Consider the following 24,082-nt stretch of genomic DNA (forward strand, 5'->3'; position numbering starts at 1 on the left):
GCGTGAGTCAAGATAGAATTGACCACTCTAAAAGATTGGAGAGAATACTTTGTGTTTTAATTTAGTAAGATCTTAGCCAGGACAATCCTTGTGAGGAGTCACAGGATTTATTAGGTTGAGACACATAATAGATGTACTATTAAGAGTTGACAGTTTAAACTCTAAGTCATCCTAACATCAAAGGTTAAAGGGATGAATTATATGGTAACTATATCCAAATAGGTTCTTGAGTGTTGCTTGGCATACATTCAGCCTATCCGAACGTTGGGCACCATTGCTAGATGGTTACTCTGATTGGTACAGAAATCAGTTTCTATGCTACTGATTTAGATTTGAACCTATGGGGTCACACACATTAAAAATTTCTCTTCGATCACATGGCTAGTCTGAAGAGTCCCAGTGGATGGAGACTCTGGTGAAGAGTCCCACTGGACGGAGACTCTAGTGAAGAGTCCCACTGGACGGGGACTCTAGAGAAGAGTCCCACTAGACTTGGACTCTATCGTTAATAGAAGACTAATTAATGATTAGATCATTAATTAGCTCAATTTGATTGAGTATTAAAATTTGGATCAAGTTTGATTGAATTGGATTCAATCAGGTCAAGTCTGATTAGGTTATGAGATGACCTAATCGATAAGGAAGAAATAATCCTGATTTGATCGGATCTATGGCTCAATTAATTTATTGATTTAATTAAATTTAATTGAGATTATAGAAGCTTAATTAGATTAGATTCATCATATTTTATTTGGGTCTAATTGGATTGGGTTTGAAAGAAATCCAATTGGTTAAACCCTAGAGTCCCAAATAAGTGGGACTCTCTTCCTTGCGCCATCTAAATTATCTCACACTTTTTCTCACTGCACAAAATTAGTTTATACATGTGAAAATTAAAAAATTATCCTTCTTTTGTTACCTATTAAGGATAGAAATTGATTGATTTTTATTTGAATTCAAAATGATTTGAATTTCAACTTAAAACTTTATCCATATCCTTCCACTCGTTGGCTGTTTTTGAAGGGGCTCATTGTGTGCAAGAAAAGGAAGTCTTTTTGATGATTTTTCATATCTAATTTTTTTTGATAAGTTCCTCTTTAAGTCAGATAAGGATGATAAAAAGTTGGAGTCAAATTGAAATTCAAAATGGTTTGAACTGCAACAAACTCCAGCCCTTATCTTATCTTATCTGTTTATGCGACTACCATAAAAAGGCCACAATTTTGTACACTAAACTAAGAGAGCTTTTCACTGTGAGATACCAGAGAGAAAGAGGGTTAAAAATGTAGTAGATTTTAGTGCAGGGGTAAAATGGTAATTTTAAAACTTTTTCAAAATCACTATTTTACAGTAGAAATTATTAATTAATTTAATAATTAACATGTGTTTATCCTATACTAGGATCTAAATATGATATATAGCATACATGTATTTAAATTTGAAATTCAAATTTTTTACAGTAAATAATTTACTGTTATGTGTTCAGAACACATTACCTTTGTGCGGGTAGTTGATCGCCGTAATCTGATCACCATCGGGAGGGTCTGATCATCACAACATAGCCACATAGTGTGTTTAGCCTCTGTGGATTATCCACACGAAGCTCTCGATCTGATCGGCTCCTCATGAATGCTAGTTCGTGACTGCATCTTTTTGATGGCCGATGTTGATCAAACTCTTTCGATCGATGTCTGTCGACTCCTCAGATGCTCTGGATTGTCAGCAAAGATGGTAGAGAGGTTGATGATGCTCTCCCTAAAGTTTGGTGGGCTCACGACACTCGTAGCTCACGTTCTCACTTTTCGAACCCTAAGCCAAAACCCTAGGGTACACTCTGAAGAAACTAGCGCCCACTTGTTTCTTTCTTTTCTCTCCTTTTCTTTTCTTTTCTCATGCAAGAAACCTCTCTCATGCCACCCTTTTTTCTCAGATATCCCATGTGCATGCCCTCTCTTATCTCCTTTTTAAAATGATGCAAGACCGCATCTTTGCAGCATTTTTACCGCGTGAGAGGATAAAGATAAGTGGTTGCTCATTTGAATTCAAATCGAATTTGAATTCAAATGCCAACCAACTCATGCCTATCCACTTTACGCGTGAGAAGAGAGGGGCGTGAACTCTCTTGTGCATGGAGAGTTTACACAAGAAACTCTTTCTCGTGTAAAGAAAATGGCGCACAAAAGGATAAGGACATGGCGCATGGGATTAGTTATCCATTTAAATTCAAACACCCTTTGAATTTGAATGGCTAACAAATCATATTTATCCAAATAATTGGCACACAAGTGTGGGCATGGGAAGGCCTTTGCGTGGGAGAAAATTCATGAGAAGTTATTTCTCATTAATTCAAATGGATGCAGAAGAAGTGAGGTGGCGCAGGGAGTTGATGTCAAGGTAGTTTCTAATTTTAAATCAACCTAATTAAACCAACTTAATTAAAATAAGTTAGATCCAACTAGACTAATTTAAACCCAACATAATTAGGCTTAATTAGGCTCAATAAAATTCTAATCAAATCAGAAATTGACTAAGCCCAACCCCTGATCAAATCAAGGACCAAACCACTTCGATGATGAGGTCAACACTTAACCTAATCGGGTCAAACCCAACTGAATCCAATTCAATTGGACTTGATCCAAAAATAATTACTCAATCAAATTGAGTTAATTAGTGATTAAATTACTAATTAAATCTCTCATAAATACTGAGTCCAAATCCGATGGACAATCGGATATCAAAGTCCATCGATATGAAACTTTGATCGAAGAGTCCCAAACCAGTGGGACTCTTGACCCCAGTATCCAAAATATGTGGGACTCATGATCAGAGAATCTTGATTCTCGATCACAGAGTTCCAGACATGTAGGACTCATAGTCTACAAGCATTAAGATTCTTCATCAGCCATCAGATCAGATAGGAATCTCTAATGTGTGTGACCCCGCAGGTTCGAACCTAAGCCGATAGCACAAGAACCAATTCCTGTACTAATTGAAGTGACCATCTAGCAATGGTACCCGACATCCAGATAGATCGAATAGTCACAATCATAATATTCAGAATCTACATGAATATGGTTACTGTATAATTCATCCCTTTTGACCCCTGTGTATAGGACGACTCAGGGTTAAATTGTCAACCCTGATTAGATCATCCGAATCGTGCTCAATTCAAACAGTCCTGTGACTCATCACTAGGACTATCCTGGCCAAAGTTTTATTAAATTGAAACATGACTGTACATAGCTCCTGAACTGGAGTGGTCAATCCCATCTTAACACACGCACCGACAAGTCAAGTAGTTGACTACACCCAGCAGCCTTCCGTCACTGAATTAGAAATTCAGGTAGTCCAGTGCCTAAGTGCCTAAGTCCAGTACCTAATTAAACCAACTTAATTAAAATAAGTTAGGTCCAATTAGACTAATTTAAGCCCAACATAATTAGACTTAATTAGGCTCAATAAAATTTTAATCAAATCAGAAATTGACTAAGTCCAACCCTTGATCAAATCAGGAACCAAACCACTTCGATGATTAGGTCAACACTTAACCTAATCGGGTCAAACCCAACTGAATCCAATTCAATTGGACTTGATCCAAAAATAATTACTCAATCAAATTGAGTTAATTAGTGATCAAATCACTAATTAAACCTCTCATAAATACTGAGTCTAAATTTGATCGGTAATCGGGTATCAAAGTCCATCGATATGAAACCTTGATCGAAGAGTCCCAAACCAATGGGACTCTTGACCCCGGTACCCAAAATGTATGGGACTCATGATCAGAGAATCTTGATTCTCGATCATAGAGTCTCAGACACGTAGGACTCATAGTCCATGAGTATTAGGACTCTTCATCAGCCATCAGATCAGATAGGAACCTCTAATGTGTGTGACCCCACAGGTTCGAATCTAAGCCAGTAGCATAGGAACCAATTCCTGTACTAATCGAAGTGACCATCTAAAAATGGTACCCGATATTCAGATAGGTCGAATAGTTACAATCGCAACATTCAGAACCTACGTGAATATGGTTACTGTATAATTTATCTCTTTTGATCCCTGTGTATAGGACGACTAAGGGTTAAACTGTCAACTCTGATTAGATCATCCGAATCATGCTCAATTCAAACAATCCCGTGACTCCTCACTAGGACTACCCTGACCAAGGTTTTGCTAAATTGAAACACGACTGTACATAGCTCCTGAATTAGAGTGGTCAATCCTATTTTGACACACGCACCGACAAGTCAAGTACTTGACTACACCCAGCAGCCTTCCGTCACTGAATTAGAAATTCAAGTAGTCCAGTGCCTAAGTGCAGTGAGTTGCTTGCAAGTCACCGTGGCGGTTTTAGGTCGGAGGGACAGTTATACCCATATCCCATCGGAGCAAATCTTGACAGTAGAAAAGGCTCCAGAGTCGGTCACGTTCAGTGCAGATGTACCCTTACATCTCATCTGTATGCCATACCAGTGTCTCCACACTCCTTAGTTAAGAGGACAACCAACCCATATGGCACACAATAACCTATGCTTGATAAACGTTGTTGTCCTTGGTAACAACGTATCATTTGATCGCGAACAGGTTTAAGGATAAAACGACAAATCCTCCTTTGTCGAGTCTAAATAGTCCTAAGGACTTCACCATAACACAGGAGTTCATTAGAAGATGAAACAATTTGTGATGAAAAATACTAAAATAATTTTTATTAATTTATAATTCATATACTAATACAAGAAAGAGCACAACTATCAACAGGCTGACGATTGGCTTTGGGATACTATTCCCAACAATCTCTCACTTGACCTAAAGCCAATCGGTGCAGTATCTAATACTCATCTTCGACTTGAAGTTGTCGAACTCCTTCACCGCAATGGCTTTAATGAATGGGTTGGTCAGGTTCTTCTTCCCTTCGATCTTCTGAAGTTCGACGTCACCTCGATCCATGATTTTTCGGATGAGATGGTAGCGACGCAGAATATGCTTCGTCCGCTGGTGTGCCTTTGGTTCCTTCGCCTGAGCAATGGCTCCAGAGCTGTCACAGTAGAGCAGAACTGGACCAATAAGAAAGGGTGCTACTCCGAGCTCGGTGATGAATTTTCTCAGCCACACTGCTTCTTTGGCAGCATTTGATGCAGCGACATACTCTGCCTCGCAAACTGAATCAGCTACTGTGTGCTGCTTGAAACTCTTCCAGCAGACAGCCCCACCATCAAGGGTAAAAATAAATCCCGACACACTCTTGCTGTCATCATGATCAGACTGGAAACTAGAGTCTGTAAACCCTATAAGTCTCAAGTCCGATTCACCATAAACAAGCCACTGGTCCTTAGTATTTCTTAAATACTTCAGGATAGTTTTAACAACCTTCCAGTGATTCTCCCCTGGATCAGATTGATATCTACTCACTACCCCTAGTGAGTATGCCACATCTGATCGTGTACATGTTATGGCATACATGATAGATCCCACTGCCGAAGCATATGCAATTCTACCCATACGCTCTCTCTCTTGAGGTTTTGTCGGACAATCCCTCTTCGAGAGAGAAATTTCATGGCCTATCGGTAGATAGCCTTTCTTGAAATTCTCCATGCTGAACCTCTTCAGCATAATATCAATGTACGTAGACTGGGATAAGCCAAGCAACCTTTTAGGTCTATCCTTATAGATCCTCATCCCTAAGATGTAGGAAGCTTCTCTCAGATCCTTCATGGAGAACTGTGACGACAACCAAATCTTTATTCCCTGTAATGCAGGGACATCATTTTCAATTAAGAGAATGTCATCCACATACAATACAAGAAATATCATTACTGGACCATTAGTCCACTTATAAATGCAGGGCTCTTCTCCAGTCTTAACGAAGCCATACGTCTTGATCGTCCTATCAAAACGTATGTTCCAACTCCGGGATGCCTGCTTAAGTCCATAAATGGACCTCTGTAGTCTGCACACCTTAGACTCATCTGTGGATGTGAATCCTTCAGGTTGTATCATATACACCTCTTTGTCCAGCTCTCTGTTTAGGAAAGCTGTCTTCACATCCATCTGTCAGATTTCATAGTCCAGATAGGCAGCTATTGCAAGCATAATCTGAATGGATTTGAGCATTGCCACAGGAGAAAATGTCTCATCATAGTCTATACCATAACGTTGACGATATCTCTTGACAACCAGACAGGCTTTATAGGTCTCCACCTTTCTGTCTGCGCCCCTCTTCCTCTTGAAGACCCACTTACACCCTATGGATTTTACTCCTTTGGGTGGGTCAACCAATGTCCACACATCGTTGACCTTCATGGACTCCATTTCGGATTTCATGGCCTCTAGCCATTTCTCAAAGTCAGGTCTCTGCATTGCATCCATGTAGGTGATCGGATCCTCATCATTTTCATCAAGTTCAATAGGATCGCCGTCCCAGATCAAGAAACCATTGTATCTGTCCAGTTGACGTGGTACTCTACTAGACCGCCTTAAGGGTGCAGGAACAATGGGCTCCGAATTTGATCTAACCAAATTCAGTTCAGGTTCAGCTACTTGTGTCGGTTTTTTCACCTATCGAACTTCCTCAAGTTCGACTTTAGAGGCAACAATCCCTTCATCAAGGAACTCTTTTTCTAAAAAAATTGCTTTAAGGCTGACAAACACCTTTTGCTCATTAGCTAGGTAGAAATAATACCCTTTGGTTTCTTTTGGGTACCCTATGAAATAACACTTGTTAGACCTAGGTCCAAGCTTGTCCATAACTAAATATTTAACATAAGTCGGACACCCCCAAACCCTAAGGTGTGAGAGTATTGGCTTACGTCCTATCCATATCTCATATGGCATTTTGGTTACAGACTTACTTGGAACCCTATTTAGAAGGTAACAAGCCGATTCGAGTGCATATCCCCAGAGGGAGATCGATAGACCAGCAAACACCATCATGGATCGAACCATGTCCAACAAGGTTTGATTCCTCCTTTCAGATACACCATTATGCTGTGGTGTTCCAGGAGGAGTCCACTGAGAGAGAATCCCATTCTCCCCAAGATATATCAGAAACTCATTGGAAAGGTATTCACCTCCTCGATCAGATCGAAGAATTTTAATACACTTCCCAGTTTGTTTTTCTACCTCATTTTGGAATAGTTTGAACATTTCAAACGACTCCGACTTATACTTCATTAAGTAGACATACCCATACCTAGATAGGTCATCTGTGAAGGTTATGAAGTAGAAATATCCACCTCTTGTATTTGAGCTCATGGGTCCACATACATCAGAATGTACCAGATCCAAGAGTTCACTGGCTCTCTCACCTTTTCTAGTAAAAGGTGACTTGGTCATCTTTCCAAGAAGACAGGACTCACAGGTTGGAAGTGATTCACAATCACGTACTTCAAAAATTTCTTCTTGAGCCAATCTGTTTATCCTATTTTTATTAATATGACCTAGCCTACAGTGCCAAAGGTAGACTTCTGACACATTATCTATTCTAGGGCATTTACTGGAGGTTTGAACCACATTAACAAGCTGTGATAGTAAGTAAATTCTATTATTTAGTTATCCAACAAGCATTGTAACACTGATGCATAGTCGTTGATAGCATCAAAAATAACTCTACTCACTACGTAAGTAGGATGAGTCGAGATCGTATCCTCAGGGATCTTGGGCTAAGTTGAGATTGCAAAATAAAAGAAAGAAGCATTGTTTTGATTTAGAGAATAAATTATCTTAAAATTGATGTAATTAGAAAATAAAGAGCTCGGGAGTTTTGAATTAATTTTGCACTAGTAGAGTTGTATCTCTCTTTTTTATATTTAAATAGATGTGATTAATCTTAAAAAAAATACCTATATTTTCTCGGCACGCCCCGTACCCGTAGATCACAGTGGGTCTTCGAAAAGTACTAGATAAACAACTCTTCTTTCCTCGACACACCCCGTACTCGTAGATCACGGTGCATCTCCAGAAAGTAAAAGTTGTTCCTAATATTAATCTAACAGGAAAGCATAAATAAAAGCATATGAAAGAGAGCAAATAAAGAACTCATGATGATTTAAATAAAAAGCATAATCTTTATTGCATATAAAGAAATATAAGAAAGTTTAGAACAATAAACCCACTCTATGTCGTTACAAAATTTCTTCTCCACTCCCGAGACTGCTAGCCTAGCTGCTCATGAAGTAGTCCCTTTCTATTCCTCTATGCAAGGCTCTAGAAGAATTTCTGGGCTCTCCCATCAAATGAGATTACAAAAGCCTTTTTATAGGTGTTAGGAGGAAGGAGTTTTACATGATTTTCCGATGTGGGACTAAAGAAAATACTAAAGACTAAAAGATGGATGGATGAGATGAAAAGCTCACAAGCAGATAAAGAAAATACAAATTTTTTCTCTTGAACTATTTCCAAATATTATATTTTTTCCTTTAATTTTTAGATCCATGAGTGTCCGTCTGTCCCCACGAACCCGCACTGCCTCGCGCCCGTTGCCTCGCGCCCACGCCTCGCACCCGTGCTGCCGCTCGCCCACACGCACCCGCCTTGTCGATTACAAAAAGAAACTTTTGTTTCTTTAAAATGACTTCTATATCCTCTTTGGGTTTCTTGCATAGTATCTTCATTTTCTATAATACCGTATGCATCCTTCTTTTATTTAAATTTTATTTTAAGTCTAATTTTCTTCAAACTTGAGTCTTTTTGATTTACGAATCGGACTCTTTGTATCAGCGATCACCTTTCCTGTAAAACATAAAAAGAAGTATCAAATTTTTAATAAATAAATAAATTAACTATAATTTTCTACTTTAAATGACTTAAATTAAGTGTTTATCACACCTCCCAACTTGAATTTTGCTCATCCTCGAGTAAAATAGATATATCAGCATTATGTACCGATTTGGTCTTGAATAAAAAGTTAGGTTAGGCATCCCAAAAGGTAGATGATATCTGGTCAGACCATTAAAGAGATACTTCATTGGATTATCAATTTGACCCAATTAGTGGCTGAGTATTAACTAAAAAAATTTCAAGAGATTTTTCTTTTACCAACTCCCCACTTTACTCTTTAAATCCTCTAACTTAATGTGAGAGAGGTTTATTATCTTCTTGCAATTTAGTCCCTTTATTATCCACTATTTTTTTTTTAACATTGCCCACCTTTTTACGCGAACCACAACACTTACTTAGGTAAAGGGGCCCGGTTACTCAGTAGGAAACCAATGTTAAATTTTAAAAATTTTTTTTTTTTTTGCATACTCGACCTTTCCACCCAATCTCTCATGAAGCAGATTCTTTATTGAGATCAGTAAGAAGAGGGTTGTAGAATCACTCTTAAAATTTGGTCTAGTCTAAACCCTACCATTCATTGAGTTTTCTTAATAATTTATTCCTCAGTATTTCTAAAATTATCTTGATCATTAATCATTCATTGATTAGGATGCCTAATTGACTCTTAATCAAAATAAAATTTGGATACACAAAATTAATTATTTCTGACCATACTCGACCTTTGATTAATTTTTTCCCCCCCAACTTAATCTACATTGTCCTCAATGGAGTAGAAAAGCAAAGAAAATAAAAGGAGAGAGTGCACCTGGGATAATTTTATTTTGAAAGTTGAAGATAGCTTCATTGATTAATAGGCTCTTGTTCTAAATTCCTGCAGCTGCAGTAAAGTAAAAAAATATGAAATCGTTGGGTTGCTTCCCAACAAGCACTAAGTTTTACATCTTCAGCCAGACGTCAAGTTTATTGATAGACTCTTCTATACAGAGCGGTCCTTTATTCTTAAAAAAAATGAAGATCAGTTAAAACAAAATAAAAAAAAATTTGGGTTGCCTCCCAAAAAGTGCTAAGTTTAACGTCTTCAGCCAGACGCTAAAAGAGTGTCTATCCTATTCCTACTCGAATCTTAACATGAGTGTCGATCCCTCTTTCAGACATAATATGTCCTAATACAATTCCTTTCTGCACCATGAAATGGCTCTTTTCCCAACTTAGGACAAGATTTATCTCCATACACCGTTTAAGAACTTTGGAAAGATTATGGAGACAATCCTCAAAGGTGGTTCCAAACACAAAAAAATCATCCATAAAAAACTTCAAGATATTTATCCACCATATCCGAAAAAATGGCCAGTGTACACCGTTGAAATGTAGCGGGTGCATTGCAGAGCCCGAATGGCATACACCGAAAAGCGAAGGTGCCATAGGGGTAGGTGAAGGTAGTCTTTTCTTGGTCATCCGAAAATATAGGTACTTGATTGTACCCTGAATAACCATCAAGAAAATAGAAGAAACTTTGTCCTGCTAATCGTTCTAAGATTTGGTCAATGAAGGGCAATGAAAAATGATCCTTCCTAGTAATGGTATTTAGTTTTCTAAAATCTATGCATACTCACCATCCAGATGATATGCAAGTGGGAAGCAGTTCACCTTCTTCATTCTCAACCACAGTAATACCTGATTTCTTAGGTACTACTTGAGTGGGACTGACCCATTTACTATCGGATATGGGGTAGATGATTTCAGCATCTAACCACTTTACCACCTCTTTCTTTACTACTTCATGCATGTTTGGGTTCAATCTCCTCTGCATATCTCGATGGGGTTTGGCATTTATCTCAAAATGAATATAGTGCATGCAAATGAAGGGGTCAATTCCTTTTAAATCAGCAATGGACCATCCGATAGCCTCTTTGTATTCCTTCAGAATACCAACCAATTGTGTTTCCTGATTAGGGGTCAAGTCTGATGCAATGATTGCCGGGAGGGTATCATTGGGTCTTAGAAATACATACTTGAGCATAGCAGGAAGGGGTTTCAATTCTAACGTAGGTGGTGATTCTAAAGATGGGACTATTGGTGTACTGGCTAATGTGGGCAATGGCTCATACTTGATTGTCCATGGAGGAGTGGTTTTATCGTGTGGTGTATCCAACAAGGTGTTAACTTCTTTCATATATCCCTCAAAGTCATACACTCCAAAGTGAGCCAAGCAAGTATCTAAGGGGTCTGGTGCTAGAATTATAGGTGTTGCATCTTCTATAATATCTTCTAGTGTATCTACTTCGAAGCAACTATCCATTGATGGTCCTTGGGAAGCACCAAACACATTCAGTCTCAGTTTCTTATTCCCAAACGATACGTCCATGACTCCTATCCTACAATTAATGCATGCATTTGCCGTAGCTAGGAAGGGTCATCCTAAGATAATGGGAATTTATCTTGGGTTGCCACTTAGTTCCATATCGAGAACCAGAAAATCAATTGGAAAGTAAAACTCATCTACCTTGACTAAGACATCCTCAAGCATTCCACGTGGTTTCTTAATTGATCTGTTAGCTAATTGCAGTGTGACTGATGTGGGTTTCAGTTCTTCGAATCCAAAAAGTTCATACACTAAACTAGGTAAAAGATTCACACTTGCCCCTAAGTCCAGAAGAGCTTTTTCAATGTGATAATCTCCTATAACACAGAAAATGATGGGGGCTCCTGGGTCCTTAAGCCTTGGAGGAGTGGCATGCTGGAAGACAGAACTAGCCTGTTCAGTGAGGCATACTTTTTTTAGAATTTATAATCTAGATTTACGTTTTTGGGTGCACAAATCCTTCAAAAAATTGGCATAAGCAAAGACCTGTTTGATTGCATCTAGAAGGGGAAGATTAATTTAGACTTGCTTAAACAGTTCCAACATCTCGTCGAGTCTTCCTCCCTTCTTATCTGCAGGAATAGGGGCTTTCAGGACATCCGAAAATGGGACTTTAGGCAAGTAAGATGATTCTGGTGCAGTTGGTTCATTCTCTATTTTAAGGTCCTCCTTGTTCTTGGGTGATTTGGCTTCGGTTAGAGGTTTAGGGTCGGTCTCATTGGTTTTACTAGTGTGTTCAATGACCTTACCACTTCTCAGAGTCATGATTGATTTGGCGTGTTCAGAAAAAGCTTCTGGGGTATTAGAGCTCTCAATCACAAATTGCCCTCTTGGGTTGCTCTCGGGTTGGCTAGATAATTTTTCTCCTTCCCCTCTACTAAATGCAGTCGCTAGTTGACCTATTTGGGTCTCTAGCTGTTGGGAAATGTGTCCCAAAAAACTAATCGTCAAGCTGTTGACGGTTGAGCAACCAAGTATTGTAATTGATTTGTTAATAAATAAAATATATTTGGCATTTTCATCATAAGCTTTCATATTCTAATGAACTCCATTGTTATGATGAAGTCCTTAGGACTATTTAGATTCGATAAAGAGAGGATTTATCGATTAGTCCTTAAAACTGTTCATGACCAAATGATAGGCTGTTAATAAGGACAATAGCTTCTATCGAGCATAGGTCGCTGTAGGCCATATGGGTTGGTTGTCCTCTTAACTAAAGAGTGTGGAGACACTGGTATGGCATACAGGTGAGATGTAAGGGTACATCATCATTGAACGTGACCAACTCCAGAGTATTCTGCTGTCGAGAATGTCTCTGATGGGATATAGGTATAAGTGTCCCTTAGACCTGAGATCGCCTCAGTGACTTGCAAGCAACTCACTATGCTTTGGTACTGGACTAACTGAATTTCTAATTCAGGGATGGAAGGCTTCTGGGCACAGTCAAGTACTTGCGAAGTCAGAGTGTGATCGAGATGGGATTGACCACTCCAAGAGTTGGAGAAGAATGAGTCGCTGTATTTCAATTTAGCAAAACCTTGGCCAGGGTAATCCATCAGATGGATTTGATATTTTGAAATACAATATGGACAACCTGATCAGAGTTGACAGTTAAACTCTGGAGTGTCCTATGATCATTTTGGTCAAGGGGATGAATTATATGAAAACTATATCCGCATGGGTTCTAAGGATGTTGTTCTACACATTCGACCTATCTGGTCGTCGGATACCATTACTAGATGGTCACTTCGATTGGTATAGGAATTTATTCTTATGCTACCGAATTAGGTTCGGACCTATGAGATCACACACATTAGAGTTCATGATCCGATCAGATGGTTGATCAATGATTAAGAATCGTTCTAGGGTTAAATGATCAATACGATTGACATTTAACCCAGTGCAAGTGTTGCAGGAGGATCTATTAGCAATTCGATTGCTGATTGGCTTAATTTGATTAAGCCAATGGGCTGAGATTAAGTCTAATTAAATATAATTTAATTAGATTTAGTTTGGGCTTGATTGGATCAAGTCCAATTGATTTATTGGATAAGCCAAGTGCAAGGAAAAACTAGTCCTAGTTCAACTAGGACTTGGGTCAATCTAATTTTTAATTTGATTAGAAAATTAAATCAGATTTAAATCTAATTTAATCTGATTAAATTAGGTTCTTAATTGGGTTAAGACCTATTTTAATTGGGTTGATCTAATTTTGATTTGATTTGGTTTGGGAAACCAAATTAAAACAAGTCATAAGACAGAATCCTAGTAAGACTAGGATTCCACCTTGCGCCACATAATCCTTCTCCACGCCCTCTCTCTTATTCAATGCCAATCTCCACTTATTTTGTGTGACAAAAGCCCTCTCCCAGATCTCTCCCATGTTCACAAAAGGTCTCCTCTCTTTTTTCTTACATGGAAGGTGGTTTGGATCAAATCTAAAAGGAATAAGTTTGGATTTCGAATTCTATGAGATAGAGTTTTAGAAATCCAAAACTCTTTCAATTTTGCATCAAATTTATCCAAATTTTTTTTTGAAATTTTTGTGGCTTTTAGGATATACATTGTGCACCCTTTTCTGGTGATCCATGCATGAAAATATGAAGGAGGTGCTCAAGAGTTGGGCGTCCCTTAACTTGCCATGTTTGGATAAGCCTTGACTAGGTGTTTGACCTAGACAAGGACTCTATCATATCTCTCTATATAGGATGAGTTTATTTATAAAATTTTAGGATAAGTCAGAGATTTGAGAGTACTTTGTGCCATCCAAAAATTAGAGAGAAATACCTTTGGGTCATGGAGATATAAAAGATGCAAGTCTGGGTGTCTAGAGAGAAAAACGTGAAGAAGAAGAGGGTCTTCTTCTAGGGTTTTTGTTTTCATATCTTTCCTCCCTCCATCTTGAGTTTCCTGAGAGCATCTCAGATCTGAAACTCCTCCTTCTACTTTCCATCTTTGGAAGAGTCCAAATCAAGAAGAAGGAGGCACCTGATCAACCATCAAAGAAGGATCAGCGCAGTACTAGCATATTGTGCTGATTTTCTGAAGCAGGACTTCTGATCGAGATTCGTGGGCTCGTGTGGACGACTCCTAGAGGCTGGATGCGTGTGCAGCTTGCAACATCATCCTCAAGCCCAGATCAATAAGGTTAGAATGTCTAACTTGCAAGGTAATAGATCTGATCTATTGTTTAATACATACATTAGATGTAGTATAGAAACATGTTGATATGATCAACATGTAGTTCATGCTATATTTATATATTTTAATTTTTGATTTAATACTATGTAATAATCATATAATAGGATCTTAGATCTAGAGATTTTCTAATTTTAAAAAATAAATTTTAATTTATTTTAGTCTTCCGCTGTATGATCTTGAAAAAGTTTCAAAATCTAACCCTGAAACCCTAGATAAGGTTCCTACAATTGGTATCAGAGCCTAGGTTCTTTATTACATGATTATTTATACATGCTTAGATTATTTTTTAGATTAGATCTAATTTATAATCTGATTATTAAATCTAAAATTAAAATTTTAGATCAATCACAAACTGCAAGGTTGTCCTGCTCTAAGGTTTACCCCTTACAGTGCAAAGGTTGTCCTAGTTTGTGTAGATCTATCTTTAATCATAAATTTATTAGATATGATCTAGATTAAATTTATGATTTATTAGATTTAAAAGATATTTAAATCTAAAATAAAATCTCTTTGTTAATAATTTTTGTACAAAAAAATTGTTTAAAGTTGAAATTGTTTCAATTACATGAACCTGTTTAGATTAGATCTAAAGTAGTTTCATGTTTATTTCACTTGCATCTTGATTATGAATCAAACATGCAATATGGTTGGTAGAATCATATTGTAAAATTATTTTACAAATATGAAAATTATTTTTTGAAAAGCCAAACCCAACCCTCAGCCCAAAACTTAATTAAGAATTAAGAAGTTGTTTGAATAGGTTCTAGGATTGTGAATTGAAGAACCTAAGACACAAACCATAACACATTGGGTTAATGGGTTAGCAGGAATTAGGTCCATTAATTGGGTTAGACCTATGGTTAGATTGAAGATGGACTTAATTAGAGAATTGACTAAATCTAATCAATTATTGTCTTAGATTAGGTCAAGGATTCTCTAGATCAATTACAATAGTTGTAGTTGGTCAAGTCCATGTCTTTAACGAGAACCAAATGGACTTGATTCTTGGCTAAGCGGTCTAGCACGAACTGTTAGGTTGATCTAATCGAAACTAATTAAACCAGTTGGTGTCTAAGGTAAACCAGATCGGTGGTTTTTAATTGGGAGCCCGCTTACCTGGCCATTTCTGATGGTGTCTAAGGCAAGCTTTGGCAGACCCTCCCACTGATCGAACTTACCTGGCCTCTTGGTGAAATTATGTTTTGATCGGATCACTTGACTATTCGAGCTGACCCATGTCAGCTAGGTAAATCAGTGTGACTGATTTAGGTGCTCCTAGACCAGTCCTGATCTCCCTTAAGCTGACTTGGTGAAGCCAGTGGGAGGATCATGATAAGCTGGTTCATCTGACTTCATCCTCTATATTATTTAAATCTTCTAAAATTATTAGGTCTTTAAAATGATAAAGTTATGGAGATAACTGAATCATAGCCTCCCATTAAGGTGTTTGATAATGAGTCCATTAACTCAATAATCATTGCAGACCCAAAGGCCTGGTGCTTGTTGACTAATGGAATTATCACTCATCATATGACGACTTGGAAGTGTCTCTCTAATGGTGGTTAGGTGAGCCAACCAAAGTTGGGCTTAATCATTCGTTGGTTAGATACACCATGTATGATCATGTTAATGGTTGGACCTAACTGGATCCTTACAGTGGAGGCCAAAGCCTACTGATTAGGTTTCTAGGGCAAAATTAAAATTACTAGAAATTGTTTAGAGAAACAATTGGTTATGAACCTACCCCTAGATGTACATGGGTTGGCCAACCAAAGTTGGGCTTGTGTGCAGTCTAAGTGGATTCTAGTACCCGCTAAGGAATTAGGGTAATTCTTCGAATTGGAGGTAGAGGCTACCAATTCGAATAAAATAATGGGAGAAACCTTTTGATTAAAGTTCAAATCTTTAAGTTTAATGAATCAATTACTAATTAGGTTATGGTTCTCTTTTGTGCAGATATGGCCACTTCCCTATCGCTTCGATCATTGTTGGACAATGATAAGTTGGTGGGACCCAATTTCGGTAGCTGGTACCGAAAGTTGAAGATAGTCCTGGAGCATGAACGGATCCTATATGTGATAATGGATTCTGCACCTGAGGAGCCAGCTGTCAATGCACGTGGAACAGTCAGAGATACTTACCAGAAGTGGCTCAGTGACCGGACCACGGTGCGCTGTATCATGCTGGCTGCTATGAGCGATAAGTTCAGTCGCAGATTCGAGATGGCTCAGCCAAAGGACATGCTTCAAGTGTTGGAGGATGCCTTTGGCACACCCGATGACGTGGAGAGGCACAAGACTAGTTGTGCCATCTTCAACGCCAAAATGCGGGATGGTGCCTCTGTCACTGATCATGTATTGTACATGATCGAGCTGATGGAACGATTGAGCAAGCTCGACTTTCCCTTGCATGAGCAGCTTGGGGAAGATGCAATACTGAACTCGCTGCCCAAGTCTTATCTCCCATTCCTCACTCATTATAGAATGACAAAGTCTGAAGTAAACTACCACGGATTACTGGGGTTACTTCAGAACTTTGAGAAAGATCACCAACTCCATAAGGAGTCGGTGAACTTAGTGGGAGGTTCGTCTTCTGGTTCTCGACCCTTTGAGAAAGGGAAGAAGAACAAGAAGAAAAAAGTGAAGAAGGTGCAAGTTCAGGCTGGGACATCTGTGCAGTGTTAGACCAAAAAGATCAAACCCGATAAGAGTCAAGCTGAATGCTTCTTTTGCAAGAAGCGGAGGCACTGGAAGAGGAACTGTCCCCAGTACATTGCCTCCCTAGACCCGAACAGGCAGAGAAAGCAGCAAGTTGTTGCTGGGCAAGGTATTTATATGATAACTCCTTGCAATTTCTCTATTTGTGATATAACTGACTGGGTATTGGATACCGGTAGCCCTTACCATATTTGCAATTCGTTGCAGGGGTTGCAGGTCAGTAGGAGATTCGAGCAAGGCGAGAGGTTCCTGAACGTTGGAGATGGAAGACCAGTTCCAGTTCTAGCATTAGGAATCTTGAAACTTGTATTTGAATCCCATATCGTTGTTCTTAATGATTGTCATTTCTGTCCCAGTTTCTTTTTAAATGTCATTTCTGTAGGCCTTCTGGCCAAAAATGATTATGAAATTTCAATAAAGAAACAAATTTGTAATATCATTGAGAATGGTGTTACTATTTTTTATGGATATTTGAACAATGGTGTGTATATGTTATCACAACCTGTTAATGTAGTCTATTCAACTGGCAAGCACCCTAGATTAGATAGTGTGTCAGATATCTATTTATGGCACTGTAGGCTAGGTCATATAAACAAGAACAGAATAAACAGGTTGACTCAAGAAGGAATCCTCGAAGTTAGTGATTGTGAATCACTTCCAACCTGTGAGTCCTGTCTTCTTGGTAAAATGATCAAGTCACCTTTTACTAGAAAAGGTGAGAGAGCTACTGAGCTCTTGGGCCTAGTACATACTGATGTATGCGGGCCCATGAGCACCAGTGCTAGAGGTGGATATTTCTACTTCATAACTTTCACGGATGACCTATCCCGATATGGATATGTCTATCTGATGAAACATAAGTCGGATTCATTTGAAATGTTCAAACGATTCCGAAGTGAAGTAGAAAAATAAACTGGGAAGAGTATTAAAACTTTTCGATCTGATCGAGGAGGAGAATACCTTTCTAGTGAATTTCTCACATATCTAGGAGAGAATGGGATTCTCTCCCAATGGACTCCTCCAGGAACACCACAGCATAATGGTGTGTTTGAAAGGAGGAATCGGACTCTGTTAGACATGGTCCGATCCATGATGGGTTTTGCTAGCTTGCCGATATCCTTCTGGGGATATGCACTCGAATCGACCTGTTATCTGTTAAATAGGGTTCCAAGTAAGTCTGTAATTAAGACTCCATATGAGATATGGATGGGACGTAAGCCAGCACTTTCACACCTTAGGGTCTGGGGGTGCCCGGCCTATGTCAAACGATTAGTCACAAACAAACTTGGACCTAGGTCTGACAAATGCTCATTCATAGGGTACCCCAAAGAGACAAAAGGATATTTTTTCTACCATACTGATGAACAAAAGGTGTTCGTCAGCCTTAAGGCAATCTTTTTAGAAAAAGAGTTCCTTGGTGAAGGAACCGTTGCCTCTAAGATTGAACTTGATGAAGTTCAACAGGTAGAAGGACCGACACCAATAGCTGAATCTGAGTCTGATATGATTAGATCATATCCGGAGCCCAATGTACCTGCACCATTAAGGCGATTTGGTAGAGTACCGCATCAACCGGACAGATACTACGATTTCTTGATCCGGGACGGTGATCCCATCGAACTTGATGAGAATAATGAGGATCCGATCACCTATATGGATGCAATGCAGAGATCTGATTCCGAGAAATGGCTTGAAGCCATGAAATCCGAAATGGAGTCCATGAAGGTCAACGATGTATGGACATTGGTTGACCCACCTGAAGGGGTTAAACCCATTGGGTGTAAATGGGTCTTCAAAAGGAAGAAGGGCGCAGACGGAAAGGTGGAGACCTATAAAGCCCGTCTGGTAGCCAAGGGGTATCATCAACGTTATGGTATTGACTATGACGAGATGTTTTCCCCTGTGGCAATGCTCAAATCTATTCGGATAATGCTTGCAATAGCTGCCCATCTGGATTATGAGATCTGACAGATGGATGTAAAGACAGCTTTCCTGAATGGAGAGCTGACCGAAGAGGTGTATATGATACAACCTGAGGGGTTTACATCCACAGATGAGTCCAAGGTGTGCAAGCTTCAGAGATCCATTTATGGATTGAAGCAAGCTTCTCAGAGTTGGAACATGCGATCAAAACGTATGGCTTCATTAAGAATGGAGAAGAGCCCTGCATCTATAAATGGGCAAATGGTCCAGTTGTGGTATTCCTTATCTTGTACGTGGATGACATTCTCTTGATCGGAAATGACATCCCCGCACTACAGGGAATAAAAGTTTGGTTGTCATCATAGTTCTCCATGAAGGACTTGGGTGAAGCATCCTACATCCTAGAGATGAAGATCTATAGGGATAGATCTAAAAGGATGCTTGGGTTATCCCAGTCCATGTACATAGACACTGTGCTGAAGAGGTTCAGCATGGAGAATTCTAAGAAGGGCTATCTATCGATAGGCCAAGGAATTTCTCTCTCTAAGAAGGATTGTCCGACAACTCCTGAAGAGAGAGAGCATATGAGTAGAGTCCCATATGCTTCAGCCGTGGGATCTATCATGTATGCCATGACATGTACAAGACCAGATGTGGCATACTCACTAGGAGTAGTGAGTAGATACCAATCTGATCCTGGAGAAAACCACTGGAAAGTGGTTAAAGCCATCCTTAAGTATTTGAGAAATACTAAGGACCAATGGTTGGTTTATGGTAAGTCAGATCTGAAACTTGTGAGGTTCACAGACTCCAGCTTCCAATCTGACCATGATGACAGCAGGAATGTGTCGGGTTATATCTTTACTCTGAATGGTGGAGCGATCTGCTGGAAGAGTTTCAAGCAGCATACTGTGGCAGACTCTGTTTGTGAAGCAGAGTACATCGCAGCATCAGATGCCGCAAAGGAAGCTGTGTGGCTGAAGAAATTCATCAACGAGCTCGGAGTAGCACCCTCCCTCGATGGTCCGGTCCTGCTCTACTGCGACAGCACTGGTGCCATAGCTCAGGCGAAAGAACCCAAAGCACATCAGCGGACGAAGCACATCTTGCGCCGCTTCCACCTGGTCCAGGAGATCGTGGATCGAGGTGACGTCGACCTACAGAAGATCGATGGAAAGGAGAACCTAGCCGACCCCTTCACTAAAGTCCTGGCAATAAAGGAGTTCGACAACCACAAGTTGAAGATGGGTATTAGATACTGTGCCAAGTGGCTTTAGGACAAGTGGGAGTTGTTGGGAAATGTGTCTCAAAAAGTCAATCGTCAAGCTGTTGACGGTTGAGTAACCAAGTATTGTAATTGATTTGTTAATAAATAAAATATATTTGGCATTTTCATCATAAGCTTTCATCTTCTAATGAACTCCGTTGTTATGATGAAGTCCTTAGGACTATTTAGATTCGATAAAGAGAGGATTTATCGATTAGTCCTTAAAACTGTTCACGACCAAATGATAGGCTGTTAATAAGGACAACAGCTTCTATTGAGCATAGGTCGCTGTAGGCCATATGGGTTGGTTGTCCTCTTAACCAAGGAGTGTGGAGACACTGGTATGGCATACAGGTGAGATGTAAGGGTACATCATCATTGAACGTGACCAACTCCAGAGTATTCTACTGTCGAGAATGTCTCTGATGGGATATAGGTATAAGTGTCCCTTAGACCTGAGATCGCCTCAGTGACTTGCAAGCAACTCACTGTGCTTTGGTACTGGACTAACTGAATTTCTAATTCAGAGACGGAAGGCTTCTGGGCACAGTCAAGTACTTGCGAAGTCAGAGTGTGATCGAGATGGGATTGACCACTCCAAGAGTTGGAGAAGAATGAGTCACTGTATTTCAATTTAACAAAACCTTGGCCAGGATAATCCATCAGATGGATTTGATATTTTGAAATACAATGTGGACAACCTGATCAGAGTTGACAGTTAAACTCTGGGGTGCCCTATGATCATTTTGGTCAAGGGGATGAATTATATGAAAACTATATCCGCATGGGTTCTATGGATGTTGTTCTACACATTCGACCTATCCGGTCGTCGGGTACCATTGCTAGATGATCACTTTGATTGGTATAAGAATTTATTCCTATGCTACCGGCTTAGGTTCGGACCTATGAGGTCACACACATTAGAGTTCATGATCCGATCAGATGGTTGATCAACGATTAAGAATCGTTCTAGGGTTAAATGATCAATACGATTGACATTTAACCCAGTGCAAGTGTTGCAGGAGGATCTATTAGCAATTCGATTGCTGATTGGCTTAATTTGATTAAGCCAATGGGCTGAGATTAAATCTAATTAAATATGATTTAATTAAATTTAGTTTGGGCTTGATTGGATCAAGTCCAATTGGTTTATTGGATAAGCCAAGTGCAAGGAAAAACTAGTCCTAGTTCAACTAGGACTTGGGTCAATCTAATTTCTAATTTGATTAGAAAATTAAATCAGATTTAAATATAATTTAATCTGATTAAATTAAGTTCTTAATTGGGTTAAGACCTATTTTAATTGGGTTGATCTAATTTTGATTTGATTTGATTTGGAAAACCAAATTAAAACAAGTCATAAGACTGAATCCTAGTAAGATTAGGATTCCACCTTGCACCACATAATCCTTCTCCATGCCCTCTCTCTTATTCAACGCCAATCTCTACTTATTTTGTGTGACAAAAGCCCTCTCCCAGATCTCTCCCACGTTCACAAAAGGTCTCCTCTCTTTTTTCTTACATGGAAGGTGGTTTGGATCAAATCTAAAAGGAATAAGTTTGGATTTCGAATTCTATGAGATAGAGTTTTAGAAATCTAAAACTCTTTCAATTTTGCACCAAATTTATCCAAATTTTTTTTTGGAATTTTCATGGCTTTTAGGGTATACATTGTGCATCCTTTTCTGATGATCCATGCACGAAAATATGAAGGAGGTGCTCAAGAGTTGGGCATCCCTTAACTTGCCATGTTTGAATAAGCCTTGACTAGGTGTTTGACCTAGACAAGGACTCTATCATATCTCTCTATATAAGATGAGTTTATTTATGAAATTTTAGGAGAAGTTAGAGATTTGAGAGACCTTTGTTCCATCCAAAAATCAGAGAGAAATACCTTTAAGTCGTAGAGATATAAAAGATGCAAGTCTGGGTGTCTAGAGAAAAAAATGTGAAGAAGAAGAGGGTCTTCTTCTAGGGTTTTTGTTTTCATATCTTTCCTCCCTCCATCTTGAGTTTCCTGAGAGCATCTCAGATTTGAAACTCTTCCTTCTACTTTTCATCTTTGGAAGATTCCAAATCAAGAAGAAGGAGGCACCTGATCAACCATCAAAGAAGGATCAGCACAGTACTAGCATACTGTGTTGATTTCCTGAAGCAGGACTTCTGATCGAGATTCGTGGGCTCGTGTGGATGACTCCTAGAGGCCGGACGCATGTACGGCTTGCAACATCATCATCAAGCCCAGATCAACAAGGTTAGAATGTCTAACTTGCAAGGTAATAGATCTGATCTATTGTTTAATACATACATTAGATGTAGTATAGAAACATGTTGATATGATCAACATGTAGTTCATGCTATATTTATATATTTTAATTTTTGATTTAATGCTATGTAATAATCATGTAATAAGATCTTAGATCTAGAGATTTTTTGATTTTAAAAAATAAATTTTGATTTATTTTAGTCTTCCGCTGTATGATCTTGAAAAAGTTTCAGGATCTAATCTTGAAACCCTTGATAAGGTTCCTACACTAGCTTAGCAATGGATTGTGTGTGGGAGTTAAGGGTCTGAGTGTTGACTTCTAATCGTTCTAGTACTTTCAGAACTTTTTCCTCAAAAGCTGAGTTATGACCAGTAGTAGACGGTTGAGGAGTATTTTGAAATTGATGGTATGGTCCATGCCTATATATTGGGTCCTGATATTGAGGTCGAGGTGCGGCAGGGCCAACCACTGGTTGTGGTCTCCAGAAAAAATTTGAATGGTTTCTCCAGCCGGGGTTATAAGTGTTTGAATATGGATCGTTTCCTGGTCTGCGAGCTTGTTAGACTTGAGCTTGCTGAACCTGCTCATGCACAAACTCAGAAAATTGAGGTGTGGCTGGGCATTCACTAACAAAATAGTTTGGACTTGCACACAATGCACAAACTTCTTGGATTGGGTTAGGTGGAATCCGAGATTGTCCAGTATTTAGAAGACGGTCTAATTTTTGGGATAGTTCATCTACCTTACTGTGGATATCCATGATATTTTCAATCTGATAAATTCCACTTCTTTTTTGTTGAAGCATGGGTTGTTCTCTAGAGGTGGCAGACATATGATGTAGAAAATTCTCACTAAGTGTTTCAAAGAGCTGCCAGGCTTCATCCTCACTCTTTAGCATAAATATCCCACCACATGATGCATCAATCATTTGTCGGTGTTTCTCTGATAGACCATCATAAAAACCCTGACAAAGTTGCCATTTAGGGACAGCATGGTGTGGACATTTACGAATGAGGTCCCTTAACCTTTCCCATGTCTCATGAAAAAGTACACCCTCCAATTGGGAAAAACTAGTAGTAACTTTTCTAATTTGATTTGTTTTTCTAATTGGAAAGTATTTCTTGAGAAATTCTCTCTGAAGATGATCCCAAGTTGAAATGGTTATAGAGTCTAAGGAGTTTAACCAATGCTTGGCTTTGTCCTTAAGTGAGAAAGGAAATAGTTTCAACCTAAGGGCATCATCGAAGAAGTTTTGAATTTTTACTGTGGAACAAATTTCAAGAAATTCATCCAAGTGTTTGTATGGGTCCTCGTTACTAAGTCCATAGAATGATGGCAATATTTGAATAATGCTAGACTTAATCTCATATTGGGTAGCTTCTATTGGAGGTGCTTGAATGCATGGAGAGTAGGTATACGAGGATGGAGTGAAATATTCTCTCAATGAGCATGGAGGATTAGCCTCACCAGGTGCAGCCATGTTTCTAACTCGGATAGTCCTAAGAGTCTTTTCTAATTCTTCGTCTAATGGTTGCAAGTCGGATTTTAGTGATCGTCGACCTAACAT

The 24,082-nt window shown here is 39.0% G+C and overlaps 1 non-coding gene across 1 annotated transcript; it reads left to right on the top strand.

Moving 5' to 3' along the window:
- Positions 1–23,501: 23,501 nt before the first annotated feature.
- On the top strand, positions 23,502–23,607 carry LOC140853528 (small nucleolar RNA R71). Its single transcript, XR_012136598.1, has one exon. It is a non-coding gene; the product is annotated as a small nucleolar RNA R71 (small nucleolar RNA).
- Positions 23,608–24,082: the final 475 nt, after the last annotated feature.

This window comes from Elaeis guineensis, chromosome 13 (assembly GCF_000442705.2).
Source record: "Elaeis guineensis isolate ETL-2024a chromosome 13, EG11, whole genome shotgun sequence".
NCBI lineage: Eukaryota > Viridiplantae > Streptophyta > Magnoliopsida > Arecales > Arecaceae > Elaeis > Elaeis guineensis.